Source organism: Eptatretus burgeri, chromosome 1, assembly GCF_056783735.1.
Source record: "Eptatretus burgeri isolate ZD-2024b chromosome 1, Ebu_testis_v1, whole genome shotgun sequence".
NCBI lineage: Eukaryota > Metazoa > Chordata > Myxini > Myxiniformes > Myxinidae > Eptatretus > Eptatretus burgeri.
The window spans coordinates 129,847,318-129,864,646 of NC_140961.1; the positions used below are offsets into that span (position 1 = coordinate 129,847,318).

The window sequence follows — 17,329 nt, forward strand, 5'->3', positions numbered from 1 at the left end:
GGTGACCCATCCAGGATTGTGCCCAATAGCCCAGAAGACTGCTTAGGCAGCACCAACGCTCTGCAGAGTACAGTCCCAATGGATGGATGGATGGATGGAATACTTTTGTAAGGTCTGTTCCAAACAATATCATTTCATTCCTTACAAAGCACACAGTCATAGATGAACATCGAACTCATGTTATACCAATTGGCATGTCGTCACAATTTGCATCTCCACATTTAATCAATTGCTTAACAGGAAATTACATTTTGAAGTTTTCTCAGAACCGGGGAAGTGGCTTTTCTTCTTTCATGTGGTCGATGTGGTTGCGTTGACCTCACAGTTGATGCAAAGCATCTTTCAGACTAAATATGATTTAATAATGACAAGTCAGAATGGAGATGAGCGGAATGTACCACCTGGCCTCGTTCTGCCACCGAGTGATGACAGCTCATGCAGGCACAAACTGGGTCACATGATTGTTTGCACCCGTGGTTTGAATTCGCCCTACAGTACCATTCGGAGATTCTGGTAGCCATGCCTTGTAGCTGGAGCAGACGTGACCACGTCACGGCTACAAATGTTATTATTTCCTTTTGGGGATTGGGTGGATGGGGGTTAGACTGCAGTCAGTAGAGGGGATTTCTTGTTTGTCTGTCAGTCTGAGCAGGATATCTCAAAAAGTTATGGATGGATTTCGATGAAGCTTGGTGGGCAGGTTGGGTGTGTGACAAGGAAGAATTGATTAGATTTTGGTGAAGATCCAGATATGGATAGGAATATTCGAATTTTTAAACTCATTCTTCATCATCGAGTGATAGGGCCAAAAATGATATACTGTATAACACGATATCTCAAAAAGTTATTTGCAGATTCGGATGAAACTTGGTGGATGAGTTGGATCAGTAACAAGAACGAGCCGATTCGATTTTCGTTAAGGTCCGGATCCGGAACCGGCCTATCAATGGGATCCAAAACGTAAACTAGAAAACGAACATCTGGAAACCCCTCCCCCCCCTCCCCCCCACCATCGACTTTCTTAACAATCCTCTTGAAGAAGTTCTTTCATTCAAACTTTTGAGTGCAACTATCCGCCATGATCTTTCCTGGGAAAACCACATTTCCAAACTGGCCTACAAAGCCAATCGTGGGAATCCTCCGTCGTGCAAAGTCCTCACTCGGTACACCTGAGCTCCTGACCATGTACAAAGCTTTCATCCACAGCCTGATGGAGTACTGCTCTTCCATCTGGGCTGGTGCTCCTGCCCCTCACCTTTCTTGGCTTCACGCTGTGGAAACAAAGGCATTTAGGATCATCGGTATCTCCCGCGATGAGGCTGAGTCTTTGGGTCTCTTACTCTCTCAACCACAGGGAGGTCGGTGGTCTTTCTCTCTTCTGCAGTCTCCTCTCCGACCTCTCCCCCCTCCCCCCATTTGCTCTGTCTGCGATATGCCCCCCCCCCACCCCACCCATATTTCCGCAGGGTGCTCAAGGCCCACCAGCAACCCCCTTCTGGTAAAACTACCAAAACCACGAATCACTGCTCACCTTCACTTTTTCATTTCTCTTTTTTCCTGCCTTTGCAACAAAATCCCACACTCTCTTCAATCCCACTCTACCCTCCAGGCCTTCAAAATAGCAGTTCACCACCACCTCTTATCTTCCCCCATCCAAAATCCTGATCTTTTCTACCCATGTTAATCCAACCCAAACCCACGTCCCTCAAATTCCCTGCTTTCCATCCTGAAACTCCCTGTTGTTGTCCATCTTGTTTCCCCCATGTACCCCACCCCATCCCTCTCCCTTCCACAGATCTTGTCATGTCTCTGTTCCCCACTGTTTTGTGCTTCCCTCTCCTGCTCCTCTTGTCTCCTGCTCCCCTTGTTATACGTTCTCTGTGTTAGCTCTTCCATGAGCCTCGACATTGCATGCAAAAAAAACTGTTCAACCTGGCAGAGGTGTGCACTCTACCAAGTGCCGGTCTCATTGTTCTTTTTTTGTTGTCTTTTTATTTTTTTGCAGTGCTGCTACACTTTCACCAGAATTATTCTCAACCGAGAGTATTACAACAAACTGATTATCTGCAAGCCAGGCAATGATCGAGATGTCTACGATTTCTCAAATTATGTCGGGCATTCTAAAAAGGTTCCTTGAATGATAGACACTGGGATTTGGTGGACTATTCAGACTATCTGATTGAGGAACTTTCTGAACGGTCCTCACGCGTCACTCTTGACACGTCACAATGAGGTTATCGTCTTGACAGGTGTTTGTTGAAGTTGTACGTATGTTACACGAGAGTTGGCTGCATCATCACCTTGCCCAATCAGGTACAACCCTGAAGTAAGTTCGGCTTGTCGAGGGTTTCATCACATCGCACAATTCGCAGACCAATTGCACCAAGACGTCTGGAGCAGCCAGATCCTAACGGATGCCCGGACGGTTCATTCTTCGCATTGTCATCTCCGGATCCAGGCAGGTGTCCAGACTGAAGGTAAACTCGAGAAAAGTTGATGTCACACCTTAAATCGGTGTATTTCCGAGTGAGAACCTTCTGTTGTCTTACGTTTTGGGAATTGAGTGCTGTAGAGTGTAGAGTATATGAAGGAACATTAAGAGTGTGTGTGTGTGTGTGTGTGTGTGTGTGTGTGTGTGTGTGTGTGTGTGTGTGTGTGTGTGTGTGTGTGTGTGTGTGTGTGTGTGTGTGTGTGTGTGTGTGTGTGTGTGTGTCATTATTCCAGGTGAATATAGCGAATGCTGTCCTGGAGTGATAGCAAAATACAATGGAGACCGTCTGTCTGCATTGGGTCCAAAGAAAATGTACAACAGCAGCAAAAACACAAGTCTGTAGCAATTGCAGGACAACAAAAAACAAACGAACAAAGTTTTTAATATTCGTTAAAAGTTCGTATTTTAACGGAAATACACACTTTGAAAGCGAGCGCATTCACTACTCACCCACAACGACGATCGGAGGTGTGCTGCAGCTGTGTTGCTGTGTAGCTGTGTAGCTGTGTAGCGTGCCTGCTCGAGTCTGGCACGTCCACACTGCTCCGGTTGAGCCGCACAGGGAATGACCGGCGAGCGGTGAGTGCAGCGTCCGATGCGCTGCAGGAGACGAGCGGCGAGACGGAGGGAACGAGCAAACGCCTTCCGATTGGTTGGTGCGCTTGGCCCGTGGCCACGCCCCAACACGCTGTGACCGGTGGCCACGCCCCCAACACGCTGTGACCGGTGGCCACGCCCCCAACTCGCTGTGACCGGTGGCCACGCCCCCAACACGCTGTGACACCGATCACCAGTCCATTGAGAATACACGAAGAAAACACGTGATGTACATTACACGTTATATGTACAAAGTATCGCACGTGTGGGTGGATGTGGATACAAAGGAAAAAGACGACTCGAAAAGCCAAATGCAAATGAAACGAGAAAGCATATGAAAATGTAAACACCATCAGCTTTGGATTCAAACTTCTTCTTCTTCTTCTTCTTCTGTTTGCTGGAGGGTACCTTTGACCTTTTGACCAAATTATTAATTTGTCTTCTCAGTGTTCATAATAAAGCTTTGTTAGAAATTGGATAAAAGCTCAAATGGTAAAAACACGTCACGCCACGGACACACAAACACACGCACGCACACACACACACACACACACACACACACACACACACACACACACACACACACACACACACACACACACACACACACACACACACACACACACACACGGACACACAAACACACAAACACACAAACTCACACACACGCGGACACACACACACACACAGGGACACACACACAGACACAAACACACACACACACACACACACGGACACACACACACGGGCACACAAACATACAAACTCACACACACGCGGACACACACACACATACACTGACACACTGACACACTGACACACAAACACACAAACTCACACACACACCCATCTATCGCTGCACAAACGGGCAAATAATGTAGTTCGCGATTTTTCTCTCCACTGTATTTATAATATGGAATAGGCAAAGCCGAGAAGCGAACGGAGAATTCTTCTTACATTTGATGCTGCAATTTCCGGTTACTTCGGCCTGGATTCGGGATCAGCGATCAAATAATGTAAATCACGATTAAAAATTATTTTTTGATGATGCGGGAGATATCTTTATTATAAAATTAGGTAAAAGTAAAACTGCTAGAGTATTTACTCTCTCTCGTTTTGTTGTTAATTTTTTCGTCATAAAGGTGTGATTGGGTATACTACAGATCAAGTTAATTATTTGTGCATTTCAATAACCGTGATAACACTTCTGCATATTACCTCAACATTACCTTCACAACAACAACGACACCGCCGAGAACAGGATCTCATCTAAAAAAATTAATATTACCTCAACATTACCTTCACAACAACAACTACACCACCCAGAACAGGATCTCATCTGAAAATATAAATATTACCTCAACATTACGTTCAGAACGACAACTACACCGCCTAGAACAGGATCTCATCTAAAAAAATTAATATTACCTCAACATTACCTTCACAACAACAACTACACCGCCTAGAACAGGATCTCATCTGAAAATATAAATATTACCTCAACATTACCTTCATAACAACAACTACACCGCCCAGAACAGGATCTCATCTGAAAAAATCAATATTACCTCAACATAACCTTCACAACGACAACTACACCGCCGAGAACAGGATCTCATCTGAAAATATAAATATTACCTCAACATTACCTTAACAACGACAACTACACCACCGAGAACAGGATCTCATCTGAAAAAAAAATCCTCAACATTACCTTCACAATGACAACAACACCGCCTAGAACAGGATCTCATCTGAAAAAAAAAATCCTCAACATTACCTTCACAACGACAACTACACCGCCAAGAACAGGATCTCATCTAAAAAAAATGTATTACCTCAACATTATACCTCAACATTACCTTCACAACAACAACTACACCGCCGAGAACAGGATCTCATCTGAAAAAATAAATATTACCTCAACATTACCTTCACAACAACAACTACAGCGCCTAGAACAGGATGTTGTTGTTCGTCTTTCGGCTGCTCCCGTTAGGGGTCGCCACAGCGGATCATTCGTTATGATCCGCATTCTGATTTGGCATAGTTTTTACGCCGGATGCCCTTCCTGATGCAACCCTGGTCGCCTCTTACGACACAGGGATAAGGATTGGGTTTCGCCATGATTCCTGGCTGCCCTTCACCCTCTCATAGCGCAGCCCAGCGCAGAACGCCCGTCCTCAAACGATCCTCCAACTCAAGCCTCCGAGTAGCCGGATTACAGGCGCACGCCACTATGCCCGGTAGCGCCCAGAACAGGATCTCATCTGAAAAAAAAAATCCTCAACATTACCTTCACAACGACAACTACATCGCCTAGAACAGGATCTCTTCTAAAAATATTAATATAACCTCAACATTACCTTCACAACAACTACACCACCGAGAACATGATCTCATCTGAAAAAATAAATATTACCTCAACATTACCTTCACAACAACAACGACACCGCCGAGAACAGGATCTCATCTAAAAAAAATAAATATGACCTCAACATTACCTTCACAACAACAACTACACCGCCTAGAACAGGATCTCATCTGAAAAAATAAATATGACCTCAACATTACCTTCGCAACAACAACTACACCGCCTAGAACAGGATCTCATCTGAAAAAATAAATATTACCTCAACATTACCTTCACAACAGCAACGACAGCGCCTAGAACAGGATGTTGTTGTTCGTCTTTTGGCTGCTCCCGTTAGGGGTCGCTACAGCGGATCATCCGTTATGATCCGCATACTGATTTGGCATAGTTTTTACGCCAGATGCCCTTTGTGACGCAACCCTGATCGCCGCTTACGACACAGGGATAAGGATTGGGTTTCGCCATTATTCCAGGCTGCCTCTCATAGCACGTCCCAGCGCAGAGCTCCCATTCTCAAGCGATCCTCCAACCCAAGCCTCCGAGTAGCTGCATTACAGGCGCACGCTACTACGCCCGGTAGCACCCAGAACAGGATCTCATCTGAAGAAAAAAAAATCCTCAACATTACCTTCACAATGACAACTACACCACCTAGAACAGGATCTCATCTAAAAAAATTAATATTACCTCAACATTACCTTCACAACAACTACACTGCCAAGAACAGGATCTCATCTAAAAAAAAATATATATATGTACATATATATATATATATATATATATATATATATATATATATATATATATATATATATATATGTATATATATATATATATATATATATATGTATATATGTATGTATATATATATATATATATATATATATATATATATGTATATATATATATATATATATATATATATATATATATATATATGTATATATATATATATATATATATATATATATATATATATATATATATACATATATATATATATATATATATATATATATATATATATATATATATATATATATATATATATATATATATATATATATATATATATATATATATATATATATATATATATATATATATATATATATATATATATATATATATATATATATATATATATATATATATATATATATATATATATATATATATATATGTATGTGTATATATATATATATATATATATATATATATATATATATATATATATATATATATATATATATATATGTGTGTATATATATATATATATATATATATATATATATATATATATATATATATATACACACATACATATATATATATATACACATATATATATATATATATATATATATATATATACACATACATATATATATATATATATATATATATATATATATATATATATATATATATATATATATATATATATAACCTCAACATTCCCTTCACAACGACAACTACAACTACACCGCCTAGAACAGGATCTCATCTAAAAAAAAGAAATACTACAAGCGAACGTAGAATTCTTCTTACATTCGCTTCTGACTTTACCTATAACTTGTTCACAACTGGATACGCAATTTCCGGTAACTTCGGCCTGGATTCGGGATCGGCGATCAAATAATGTAAATAAACATTAAAAATTATTTTTTGATGATGCGGGAGATATCTTTATTAAAATTAGTGGAGGAAATATACACCATGTCTGATATTTGGGTCTTTCATCTCTCCGACGATGCCTTTTATCTCCCAGCATGCATCATTCCCCATGCCAAAAACCGGAAGCAAAAAAAAAAACCGGAAGCAAAAGGGTCATAGCCAACGACATGGATCCCAAATTGCCAGGGTATTGTGCTGTTGTTGTTTCCTATTCTCTCATGTGCACGCATTAAGTATGAAGCTCACTATGTTCGCTCTTAGAAATAGAGAAAAAAGAAGGGAAGAGGAGAGAGGGAGGAGCGATAGAGGGAGAGGGGTTGGGAGAGAAGTCGAAGAGAGGGAGGCAGGTGCAAGAGTGAGGGATGGTGGTGGGAGGTAGAGGGATCGGGGTGTAAGAGAGAGGTGTGGGAGAGAGAAAGAGGGGTGGGATCGGGTTGAGACAGGCAAAGAGGTGAGAGGGGAAGGGGAGAGTGCAGAGGAGAAGAGGGGGTGAGGAAGAGGGCACTCCAGCAGATGAGACACCCAGTTTAATGTCCATCTGAGCAATGGCACACACATTGATGAATCACCCTGCCTGTGCAACACCAGGATGACAGTTTATAGCAGGGTTGGGATTCAAACCCAGGCTAGACAGCTTAGAGCAAGCATGCGTACCACTTGGCTATCCTGCCATGATGTTAACGAAATGTTTCATTGTTTTCCTCGCTGAAGGAGAGGGCATTGCATTTGGGTCCATTTGTTCATTATCTTGCCAAAACGAAGTTTTTGCAAGATATGTTAGTCAGCTTGTATGTTTTTTTTTTGTTTGTGTTTTTTGTCTGTAATCACGTATCGAACACTCTGCAGAGCACAGTTATCATTGGAAATTTTTGTAACTTCGCATATCAGAGGCCTATAGAGGTCCCTTTCAGCGCATAAAATTTTCAAGGTCAAGGTCAAAGGTCAAGGTCACTTTGTCGCAAATCAGGGAAGTCGACAAAACCCTTATTTTTTGAGTAATTTTGATCGGATCGTCTTCAAACTTCATGGGAATATAGTTCATGGTCTGGCGCTCAGCTGATTATTTTTTGGTGGCGATCGGCCTTGACCTTCATGGTTAGCGCTGGAGGTCGAAAGTTTTTGACCCCAAGGTCAAATTTTGAAATCTTGGATACCATATCGAGTAATACCTCATTTGAAAGCGCTTGATAAGTGCTTTCCAGATCTGTCAAAAGTTTGACGCTATGACGCCATTTGATGACGTCATGACGAAAAAAGGGATTTTTTCATGAAAATTTTATTTCCTCATTTCTCATCAAAATCTCTTGATATTTCATGTACAACGGTCCTGGAGAGATACCATTAACCACACGAAAATATAAAGGTCAAGGTCACAAAAAGGTCAAGCACCAAGGTCGACGAAACCCTTATTTTTTGAGTAACTTTAATTGAATAAATAAGTCACTCATGTTCACATTTTGGCAAGATACTGGTCTCCCTGGGGGTGACATTGGTTAGTTTTTATTTATTTGTTTGTTTGCTTGTCCGCACAAAACTTTTGTGTGTTCCTCTGCAACCACTTGTCGGATTAAGACAAATTTTTCACCATTGGTGCGACTACTCATGTAGAAAGTTTTCATGATAATTATGACGTCAAAGTATGGTCGCCAGAATGGTCACCAGATCATGGTATGGTCGCCAGATTGGATTTACCCTCAAACCTATTTTTAAAATTCTCTTCTCCAGAACGGCTGGACAGATCGAGTGGAAACTTCCCAAAAATATTCCACAAGCTTTTGGTGGGCAAGTCTGTTGAGGAATAATTGATAGGTCAGTTGATGATAAATGGGGTTTCTGGGACTTCTATTCAAATGAATGGGGGGAAAGGAAAAAAACTTTCTGACTCAACCCCCAAAAGCCTAAAATAGGAGACTAATTTTCTCCCCACCTATCCCCTTCCCTCCCATACAAGCAAATGTTATATTGAGATTGATTTTCTCCCCTCCCATACAAGCAAATGTAAAATGGAGACTTACTGATTAAAGCACTTCTTCCCTTTCATATTTTCATTCCACTCAAAGAGCGAACCAATGAATATTTGCCCATGTTCTACTTTAGGGAATAACAATTTTCTTCTAACATTCATTTCCATCGAGTATATTCACTTTATCCTTCCTTTGGTTTTGTAAATGGGGAAGTGCTTTAAAGAGCACAGTCATGCTGTGAAAATGAGGAAGTATTCTGTGCCCATGTCTCTCATGGTTATATCTTAAATCATCAGAACACTAACAGAACAAAGTTTAGCAAAAACAGCTTTTAAACGTAGGTTTTATCAAAATCATTCAAGGCAAGATGTTTCATTTTCGTGTTAAAATGAGTCAGTCTGGAGTCAGCCAAGATGCCTCGCCCGAACCAAGCCAAAAAAATTCTGAAGTCATTTCCTCTGTGGGACACACCCTGGAAACACCATTGTTCTGTAATCTCCCATTACGTCATCAAGTTGCTTATTTAAACCAACTTGCGTGCCGAGCATGTTTTATTTCAAATATGGAGCATTCAGATTATTACTACAACCTTGCAGATCAATCGTTTTCACAAGATGACAGGTGAGATCCTCAACCCAATTCATTATTTGTTGTTTAAAACAGAATTAAATCACTATACAACCAATAATTATTGTATGTCTTTTTCTAACAGGTTGTCCCCAATAAGAACATCGTTGATAACTGATGTTGAAAATGAGTTATTTGAATTACACGATGAGTGGATAAAAATGAATGACTTCCTTGAAGACATTAATTCGTTTCAAAAAGAATTGAATGATATTTTTTCTTGGATGGCAAGAAATTCTCTCACGTCCTTTGATCTTGAATGACCCGAGTCCAAGGTGAGAAATTATCGCTCTGTCTCTGTCTCCGTGTGTGTGTATATATGTGTATATATTGTTGCGGGCTGGGTTCCGGTGGCGAGAGCGACCGCTAAGTGGGGGAAGTTATGTCGTCTCCCACCAGACTCCCGGAATTGTAGGCCGTCGCTGACAGATAATTCCGTGAGGCGGCGGGTCGCTTAACCGACCGTGGACGCCAATACCTCCACCGTGTAGCGTAGAGTCTTTTTGTCTAGAAACAATTTACCTAATTAACCACGCGGTGTCATCTACCGGGGAACCACGCCCTCAGTACGTATTGCCCGAACCGGATCACTCTACCAACTGCCAACTACCTTTCCAGTTCGGATGCAGCCGAGCGGACCCGCCAAGAACGTACGGGCTAGGATGAACAGATTATCGGGTATAAAAACCCGGCTAAACTCAGTTCCGAACCATGCTGGACCAATGAAGGAAAAGACGAAAACGAACTGGAAACATTTCTAATAATGGTTTATTTACAATCAAATTAGAAAAGGACTGAGCAGACTTATCGCGGGATATACAGGCAAGATTTACAATGATCAAACACTTAAACAGTTCTACTTAAAGACGGCGCCACACACTCAGACGCGCACTCAGCCGAAAATAAACCCATTGCAAAGGACCCCCACAGCCAGAGAGGGAGGTGAGCTGAGGTCACAGTTTTTGGGGAACCTGCACGTTGGAGAGAAGGGATGATCCATGGTGCGGCACCTGTCAGTGGTCGTGCAGCTCCGCCCACAGCCACACGCGCGGAGACCGTGTCCGCGAAGGAGCCTGGGTGGAGTAGAGTGGAGTCCAAGACGGGGATCAGGGCCGCCGACAGGACCCACGAGAGACCCGGTCAAGATCGGGCGCCCTCGAACCAGCGCAACAGACGGGCGCCGAGGTGAGACGCAGGCAGACCCTCCGCGTCAGGACCCTCCTTCTTTCTTTGGCAACCCGCAACTTCAACAGTCTCACTCCAACCACTGTCTCGCTCCAACGCTGTTTCTCTCCAACCTCAGACTCCAACTAACACGGCCGACCCACACAGAATTCTCTCTCGACCCTCTCAGGATGGTGCCATAATTTATCTCCCAGCCAAGGACTCTACACTGAGGATCGCTTTGTAATTCATAGATCTCTCTCTCTCAGCGGGGAGTGGCCCTGGTGAAGCCGACGCCACTGTCCGCCCTGATTGGACAGGGCCTCCATGTGTCCGTCCTTTCTGGGCGGGGTTTCGGCCATGCCGGGAGAAACCCACCCGCCCCCCCCACCCTCTACGCGTGTCTGGACTCATCAAGAAGAAGCCACAACACAAAGATTTTGCCCCGGCCAACGGGCCTTCGGATACAGCAGGTGGACAGTAGATTGTGATGGGGCATGGGATATAAAGATTTATTACCCTAACTAAAAACAAGGACAAATGTGTCCAAGAGCAGCATCCTAAAGGTTTTGTCGGCTAAAATAAAAAAAACAAAACAAAAAAAAAATAACAACTTCCGATATTTCGGCACGTGCCTTGATTAAGCCAATAGCGAGACCCATCATAATGTATTTACGTATTTACGAAATATAGTGTATTTACGAAATAAATAATGTATTTACTTCTTCTTCTTCTTTTGGCTGCTCCCGTTAGGGGTCGCCACAGCGGATCATCCGTATGATCCGCATCCTGATTTGGCACAGGTTTTACGCCGGATGCCCTTCCTGACGCAACCCTAGTCGCCTCTTACGACACAGGGATATGGTACACCTATTTTAACCGGGGTATACACCGGCCCAGTACACTGGTACTCATTTCGCCGACCTCAGAAGGATGACAGGCTGAGTCAACCCCCTGGTGTATTAATTCAGTGGCTCAACGGGGCTTGAACTCAGGACCTTTTGGATCCCAAGCCGCTGCCCTAACCACTGCGCCAACACACCAGGCTGAATAATGTATTTACGTATTTACAAAATATAGTGTATATACGAAATAAATAATGTATTTACGAATTTACAATACATTAAATGGAATAATCTTTAAATAGTAACGTGAACTTTTCGAAACTTTAAAGCAAATGTCCGAATATATTTAAAAGTTCGTGATAGACGCTCTCAAAAGGCACCGTCAATGCGACGATGTGTGCAGGTGCTTAGTGTTTTAGGAGATCCGGATCGTGTTCTTAAAGAGCCGAGTCCTAATATAAAGGTTTTGTCTTCACAAGAAGAAGAAGAACAACAACAACGCCGAGTGTTCTTAGAGCAGCGTTCGCTTCGCGAGACGCTGCTAAAAACATCGCAACGCACCCCTTCGATTTCCCACTAAACACGAGGAGGGAATCTGTCTCCACATATACTTAACGGCATAACTTACTTTGGGTCAGCTGTATGTTTGAATGCATACGGTTCCTAGAACCGTAACAATATGTGTGTGTGTGTGTGTGTGTGTGTGTGTGTGTGTGTGTGTGTGTGTGTGTGTGTGTGTGTGTGTGTGTGTGTGTGTGTGCGTGCGTGCGTGCGTGCGTGCGTGCGTGTGTGTGTGAGTCTTTGACTCATTATTATTATTATTATTATTTTCAGTTTAAACACCTGTCTGGATGAACTAAACACACAACTTAATCTTCTGGAGGAATCTGACATGACACTATCTTCTGGAGGTAAATGTTATATTTATTATTTTATTAATATCATAATATAATCATCTTTATATACCCTAATTGTTCCTCACTCTTTGTTTTGAACAGAATATGTTGATTGAGTTTCAAAACCAAAACAAACCATCAGACTGCTGCGAAAGAAGATTTTGTTCAATGTTACTACTTTTGTTTAATTACAAATGCTTTTCTTATAATTATCTGATTTTGAATTACAAGAAAAGAATAAAGGAGATGTAAAGGGGAAGGGGGGTGGGGTTGGGGGAGGGTTCGGGTTGGGGGGTAGGTGCACTCCCCCAACGACCCACCACCCCCCTCATTCCTCTCCCCTCCCCTCCCCATGTGTGTGTGGGGAAGGGTGGGGTGGGATGAGGGGGGTGGTGGGCCAAAGGTCGGGGTGCACAGGGGGGTGGGGCTTGTGTGGATGGGTGGAGCTTGTGTGGGTCGGTGGGGCTTGTGTGGGTGGAGCTTGTGTGTGTGGGGTTTGTGTGGATGTGGTTTGTGTGGGTGGAGCAAAAAAAATTTCATTAAATAAACATGTTGTGTGTGGGGAACTAAGTAACTCATCACTAATTATGTGGATATGATGGATGTGGATGTGGCTTATGCGGGTGCTGTTTGCGTGGGTGGTGTTTGCGGGGGTGGTGTTTGCGTGGGTGGTGTTTGCGTGGGTGGAGCTTGTGGGGGTGGGGCTTGTGTGGATGATGCTTGTGTGGGTGGGGCTTGTGTGGGTGTGGCTTGTGTGGATGGGGCTTGTGTGGGCGTAGTCAAAAAGGGGTGGAGTTAAAAAAGTGGTGGAGTTAAAAAGGGGTGGAGTCAATTTTAGAAAAAAATCAATTTATCTTTGTCTTTTGTAATTCCTGTGAATAAAATGAACCTAACATCTCTTCCCCTTCTGAATCATATACCTTATAAGTCCAAGGAACTTTATCTATTACATCAACAATTTTAAAAAGTTCATTTGTCCATCGCTTCGTATAACCTTTTTCAAAATGAGATTTCCACCTGTATATTCTTACTATATCACCAACTTTGAACTTAGGCTTTCTGACATTAATCTCTTTTTCATATTCTAATTTTGTAAATGTTTCTGATGGTTTAGTATTTGTTGAGGTGTGAATCGTATCATTATACTTATCTATGATGTCCTGAATTAAAGATAACCATTATTGAGAACCGAGTTGAGTGAATTTTTTATATAGTCTTTTTTAAAGTGCAATTGAATTGCTCAATAACAACCGCTTTTCCTTCATTAAAGGTGCTGTATCATATAATGTTGTTATTTTAAAGAAAATTCATAAATGTTTTGTTGTAGAACTCTGTACCCTGATCAGTCCACAATTTTTTAGGTTTTCTCTTGCTTTTATTGAATATCTGTTAGAAAGCTAACATAAGAGTATTACCTGTTTTGTTTTTCAAAGTGACAACCCACGCATATCGACTCCTCAAATCAATAACGGTTAAAGCATACTTGTACCCCTTATCATAATTGACTTCAATTAAATCAGCGGACCAGATATAATCAACTTCCTTGGAATAAACCTTCCTTCTATTAAACTTTGTGATTATTGGTTTATGTAATTCATCAGCTAATTGCTTTTCAATCTTAATGACATCATTAGAGCCTATAAGTTTTTTGAATTTCCAAGCCCAAGTTTCAATTTAGCACTGATCATCTTTTTCACGATGAACCGATCAACTTTTTCTCTCAAAGTTGGATTTTGTATCAGAGACAAATTTATACAACATTTCTCTATCGGCTTCCTGTTTTTCTTCCAACGTTGTGCTATTTCCAAAATCAATATCGTGCCTCATGCACACTTCATCAACCCTATTGATAGGTTTGCTCTACGGTTTAGGATTGTCAGCCTCATCTAATCTTTTATTCAAGTTTGTTCCTGGACCACAGAAAGAATACCCTGGTAGATGTAATTCCCCTGGTATTCCAGTTGTTGTATATTTAATTCCTGATAAAAACTTTTGTATATCTCCCCCTTGTTTGGGTTTGGTGAATACTCTTTTTTGAGCCACACACCGAACATGTACCTTTTTGTATAACCCCATTATTTTTACTTTTAACATACAAGATATTTTTACTCTTGGTTTTCTTTTTACATTTTAGACAAAAACTCATTTATCTATGTGAAAAATTCCGACAGAGTGCGAAAACCTTTTTAGTTTCCAACATGCACATTCGAATCTTAATTTTTAAAACATAAAGAATCCTTAGAAATGTCCTCACTCTCTCCTCCATTTAATTAAGAAAAAAATGTAAAACTTTAATCAAAGGCAATTACACCAACATCATCAATAATATAATCTTTTCCTTCTTTCTCTTCTTTATCTCCACTTTCTCATTTAAATATTCTCCCTTAAACCGATGTTAATAGCCTTGACGCATATATTTATAATAGACTTGCCAATTCTTTGTTTTCCTCCTCGGTGCGTTGAGATTTATTAACCTCCGCCATCGAAGATCGGAGGTTACTGTTTTCACCGCTTTCTGTTTGTTTGTTTGTTTGTTTGTTTGTTTGTTTGTGAACAGTATTACGGAAAAACTCCTCGACGGATTTCGACGAAACTTGGTGGGGGGGGTTAGGTATGGTCCAAGGATCATGCCATTAGATTTTGGACTTGGTCCTCCCCCCAAAAAAATTTTTTTTTTTTTTGCATTTCTACGTGTTTTAAGTGATTTTCAACCCCCCCCCCCCCCCCAAAAAAAAAAAATTGTTAGAGAAAGAAAAATTCTTTGCAACTTTTTTTTCAACAAAATTTCGATTTCTTTTTTTTGCATTTCTAAATGTTTTAAGTGATTCCCAACCCCCCCCCCCCCCAAAAAAAAAAATGTTGGAGAAAAGAACTATAACTATCAGCACTGTTGACATCATATTTAATGAATTTAATGTTCACTTGAGTGACCCAGCAGTATTGGTGGCGGAGGTTTTGCACTCTCCCGAGTGCTCCCCCTCTAGTTTATTTTCTGTAATACCTTTGATCTGTTTATAATCTCACTGGTTTCCATATTTTTATATTTATTTATTCTCTCTTTTTCCTCTCTCTCCCTCCCCTCCTTCTCTCTTCTCCCTCTCCTCCTTCTCTCTCTCTCCCTCTCCTCCTCTCTCTTCTCTCTCTCTTCTCCCTCTCCTCCTTCTCTCTATTCTCTCTCTCCTCAGTTTCTTCAACTCCTTCCTCATCCATATCATTGAATCACTTTCACCCCATAGAATATCATACATATATTCATCTGGATTCTGCGATACTCTTGAATCCCCAATTGTTTTTTCTCATAATAGGAAACCAATAAGATTTGTTGATGATTTCTAAAAGAGTTTTATATTTCATCACCTTTAGAAGTTCATTTTTATTCAATATTTTAATCAAATCTCTATTTGTGGGTTTTTTAACATCAGTGGAAGGCCAGTTTTTAATTGAAAATTGCCTGTGTCTATGTTCCAATTCATATGGAATGTAAAATCGAATGCCCTTTTCTTGTAGGTATCCTTGAATGCAAAAATTATAATTTTATTGAAGTCTTCTTGCTATCATTTATGTATCAGAAATATATGACAGATTAATATGATGACACGTAATACCACCCCATCTTCCTGTTGTTAAATCAGTTTGAATTCCTCGACTTTGTATAATTATCCAATTTACTTCCTTCTTTGTCATATAAACTATTGCTTCACCATCATATAATTTCCTATTCCCGAAATCGTGTATTTGTTGTTTGTTAATTGTGCTTCCACATATCTCCTGATTCTTACCGAGAGGATAATATTCTTCTTTACGAGACTGATAAAAATTGTGTCGGTCTTCGAGGTTGAATGAAAAAGACCAATTATATCCTAAATCACACATATTATACCTCCATTTCTCTATTCTCATATGAACTATTCTTCCTTCTTTATAAAATTCAATACTAAGCAGATAATTGAATTTAATAAGAAAAGGTGTATGGTTTGTTGAACCAGGTGTTGTGGTTGTAAATTCTACTCCTTTAACAAAACGTGCCGTTTTATTTAAGGATATATATTGTGATATGTTGTTCGTCCTTCGGGTTCGAAGATGACCATGACTTCACTTTCAGTTGTAAGATTGGTAACTGTGGGTCCGGAAGTGACTGGTGAGGCCAATCCGGGCCCGGAAGGCACGCCCACACGTAGGACATAAATGGATGGGTGCTGCAGTGGAAGTGAAGGTAGCCCAGGCCTTGCGTGCGGTGCGTTTCTTCTGGGCCTCTGCAGTGCGTCTGTTCTCTGCTGCATGAGCTCCTGTGGTGAGCTTGCTACGCCAGGTTGGACAGTCCAGAACAAGAGATTCCCAAGTGCTGAGGTTGATGTCCAAGTCTTTGAGGGACACTTTGAGGCAGTCCTTAAACGGTTTCTTCTGTCCTCCTACTGAGCGCTTACCCTGACACAGTTCTCCATGCAGAAACTGTTTTGGCAGTCGATTGTCGGGCATTCTAATAACATGACTGTGTGGACCTACCTCTTTTCGTTAATTTTACACCTGCTTGTGCTATAGAAGAAAGCATATCTCCAACTAACAATCTCGCTTTATCAGGCAGACTTTCAAGTTTTTCAGCAAAATCTACAATTACACCACTTCCACTAATTTGTTTCTCCAACTCTTTGTTATGTCGTTCCAATTATTTTTGAGTGCAGTTCTTGGCGACTAGT

The 17,329-nt window shown here is 41.1% G+C and overlaps 1 protein-coding gene across 3 annotated transcripts in view; it reads right to left on the reverse strand.

Annotated features, from left to right (window-relative positions):
• The window catches only part of LOC147035411 (lysyl oxidase homolog 2-like), a 201,714-nt gene extending 198,375 nt beyond the window's left edge, over positions 1–3,339 (reverse strand). For 2 of the 3 annotated variants that reach the window (XM_085897904.1, XM_085897895.1), the window contains exon 1: positions 2,942–3,339. The gene's annotated coding sequence lies outside the window, so the exon portion shown is untranslated. The remainder of the gene's footprint in view (positions 1–2,941) is intronic. The other variant, XM_085897886.1, reaches the window with a different exon arrangement.
• Between the last annotated feature and the right edge of the window lie 13,990 nt (positions 3,340–17,329).